This window comes from Mizuhopecten yessoensis, unplaced genomic scaffold (assembly GCF_002113885.1).
Source record: "Mizuhopecten yessoensis strain PY_sf001 unplaced genomic scaffold, ASM211388v2 scaffold10921, whole genome shotgun sequence".
Lineage (NCBI taxonomy): Eukaryota > Metazoa > Mollusca > Bivalvia > Pectinida > Pectinidae > Mizuhopecten > Mizuhopecten yessoensis.
The window spans coordinates 24,588-28,327 of record NW_018408788.1 but is presented as its reverse complement, the minus strand read 5'-3'; the positions used below and the strand labels follow the sequence as shown (position 1 = coordinate 28,327).

At 33.7% G+C, this 3,740-nt stretch overlaps 1 protein-coding gene across 2 annotated transcripts in view; it reads right to left on the bottom strand.

Annotated features, from left to right (window-relative positions):
• Nucleotides 1-3,740, bottom strand: part of LOC110463709 — a 116,699-nt gene that overhangs the window by 108,360 nt on the left and 4,599 nt on the right. The window contains exon 1 of one of the 2 annotated variants that reach the window (XR_002464419.1): nucleotides 370-2,566. The exons of the other annotated variant lie outside the window; for it this stretch is intronic. The gene's annotated coding sequence lies outside the window, so the exon portion shown is untranslated. Of the gene's footprint in view, nucleotides 1-369; nucleotides 2,567-3,740 lie in introns of those variants that run through there. 2 annotated transcript variants of the gene reach the window in all.

Genomic DNA, 3,740 nt, shown 5'->3' with positions numbered 1-3,740 from the left:
AAATCTAATAAATAGTTAATTGTGAACCATGTGTAAACACAATATCTACAAGTCATGAATATCATCACTCCGGTTCCCTCTTTCTTTAGCAGGAGCAGAGAAACAGGAAAGACAACTCAATCATGCTCACTACATAGAGTTGCCGTCCTTGCATCTGGTGGCTTATATTACCTTATCACGCAGGGACGGGAACCACGAGTATAGATTGTGATATTATATAGTGTAGCTTCAATTAATCAATATAAGGTTACAATTAATTAGTATTATACAGTACATGTCATACAGTTTCTAAAGCTTCGCAATGTACTCATAATATATATATGTGACGATCTTATATTTATTTGGATTACGTATGTAAAAATATCTTACCATATAGAGTAAAAATATGAAGTGAGATACTTGCTTACGACTCTCAGAACGGCAGTTAGATATACCCTTTAGTTGGTGTTGTTACACAGGTTATCACATACTATTGAATATACGATATTCATACCAGGAGTGGACACATTTGCTCTTATTTCTAAAAAAAAATAAAAAAAAATCTTTGTATGCATACTGCATAGATATATATACACATGTATGTAAAGTCAGGTCATAAAATTATACGGTATTCCCGGAACAAGGGAAGGATAAATCTAAATTTAACAAGAGTTGTCGTCCCTTTAAGGAACAGGGAGGTAACTCCGGACATATACCGCTGCCAAACATGAATTGGCCAACATCATATAGTATCACGTGTTCGTCACAAAATTATAAGCACAAAGCAGTACTGTTCATAATGAAATAAGTATGGTACACAGTAATTGTCACTATAGTATGTATCATCCACGTCATACCAATATCTATTTGTATCGTATCTTTTTACTCTTATAAGCTATAATTACAGAAGATATTCAATCAATGGCTCGATTTCTTACATAATTATCCAATTATGTTTCATGTAAACTATGAGAAATATTGTATCAGGCTTACGTACGTATCTCAAAGTCATATATATGTGAAGTTTGAACAGCTTCTAGACTTGCTTAAGTCACCCGCTTGCTAATATTGCACGTGCATGAACACTGGTAACACACTGCGTAAACGTACGTTTATAGGAAGATATTTAGTAAACAAACTCATAATATATTCATAAATAAAGTGGTATTGAACAAGTAAGTAACTGGATATGCGATCAGAGACGTATATATTACATTTACGTAACGGGGACGAGAATCAATACATGAAGTATGGCGTTTACGCATGTGATATTCATATACAATGTATTATTTATACATATACACACACTATATAAGCTAATAACCGTGTTATATCTCGTGTGTTTTTCATATATATTTTAAATTGAGCACCTTCATATTACATATAAATACATAAATACACATTACAAACAGCTTACGATCGTGTTATAAACTTATTCAAGTTACATTTTATGAAGAAAATGGACTTTTTGAATTTTCGCCATTTTAATTTTCCACATTTCTATCCATGGCAGTTAAGGTAAAGGAATAAATAAACTCTATTCATTATGTTAAGAAAACGTTTGTAATTTGATTCAAACCTCTCTCGGCCACAAAAGTCACGATATATTTGTGTTTTGACAAACTAACACCTCTCACCACTGTCTTAGACTGTCACTTGTGATGAGGTGCCAGTTACCAACTGTCACAAAGCAATGAACATTTATCGTTTGTAATTTTCACGTTTGTTTTGCTGATGATTGTGTACAAGTTCGTCAATTGAAAGTCCCGGATATATCCTATGAATGGAATTGTCGTGTACCAGCTGAGCATACATTTTACCATTGTCAGACCACGACTGCTTTACTCTGTCATCGTAATAGCACATGTCCAACAAATGTTGGTTTTCTTGGGTCAGATCGTCTTTTATGACAATACCAGTTCCTTTCAGTTTGTATCGGTTCGCGATGCACTCATTTTTTTTTCTCCTGCAGATGAATTTAACTATGATCGACCTGTTCTTTTTTGAGTCGAATCTGCCTAGGCGGTGAGCGATATCAATATCACTGTTCTGGATTTGCATTTCCAATTTAGATTGTAGAAGAGCATTCACTTTTTCACACGTGTTTTCTACCTTTTCATCGCGGTCATCTTCTAATCCGAATATTCTCACACTGGATTTCCTAGTATACTGCCCTATTTCATTCACTCCATACTCAGCTTTTTCTGCCGCGTATCCAACTTCCGATATGGCTTCCTTCATCTTTTCCATATTGTTTTCTAATCTAGTCACCTTCTTTTTCAATTCATCATTGGTTGTCTCAAGATCGAAAACTCTGTTTTCCAGTATGTCAACTTTATCGTTGAGCCTATTGACAATTTCAGACGTGGCCTTTTCTAAGTCTGTTTTAGTAGCCATTTTACTGAATTTGTCATTTAAACTTTCAACAGTTACCATCTCAGATAGTTTCTGATCAATGCAGCACACTTTTGATTCAAGACTTGACATTGCTCTCATCATGCCCTCCCCAAACTTTTTAAGTTGTACGTTGTCCATTTTGAAAGCTGTGAGAGTCGGTTGATTACTAATCACAGTTGTTTTTGCTTTTTTCACCATTTTTTTTTTGAAATTGGCACATAATATTGAAGGAGAGAATAGAGTAAGGAAAGGAAAGCAAGAGTGGAAAATAATGTACATCACCACCAGTTCATAAGTGGGAAACATATACGTTATAAATTATATATAAGTACAGACTAATAATGATGGCGACAAACAACATCGAAATGTAAGTACAAATAAGATATTTCATTACATTAATTTGTTCTGTTTGTGTATTATTTATTGTATAAGAAGGTTAAAAACCTATTTGGTAACAAGCAAATTCGTGGAATTTATATCCGGCCCGCTTGCAGGACATATTGTAGGTTATATATTAATAATATACAACATTTATATAGGACACTATATAATTTGTAAAATTACTCTAAAGCGCTTTACAACATATGGATAATAGCAATGGTTATAATTGTGAAAACAAAAAACAAATGCTTACAATCACTTTTATACATCTAAGCATAGATAGCAATCTAATTCCATGGTCTGTTAACCTCAGAGTCGAAAGGTGTTAAGGGGACGTAACTCACGAGATCTAGAAAATTAAGATTTGTCAATTTCACCAAAGAATTAGACTAGACCTGGGTCCATGACTTTGACTAATTTTTATATGTTTCACTTTTCGAAACGTGTGAAATAATCAGTTCTTAAATATGAAAACGAAAAATTGAATAACTGATTACATGTAACGTTTTAGTCAATTTTCAACCACATGTATAATCCATTCAGATATGTGGTCACGAACACTAGCTATAGATCATTGATATATCTGGTCACAAACTTTAATTATACTATAAACCACTGATATACCTGGTCACAATCACTAATTATGGTTCACATGTACCTAGTCACGAACAGTAACAGATGCACTACCTATGGACAACTGAGATACCTAATCACAAAAAATAAAGTTCACCGAGATACCTTGACACAACAAGAGGCCCATGGGCCTTAACGGTCACCTGATATATTTATACAGAGAGTTGATTTTGTTTTTAACACGTACAGAAATATTATTCAAAGTGACAAAAAACAATAAAACCACGTCACCTTATTCAATATCTAGCATACAGATTAAAGACTAAAAAGTATTTGAAACTAGCACCTCTGATTCTAAACAAGGAAAATGAAGAAATTTTAGCACACTGACTCCTTTGAGCCCCACCCTA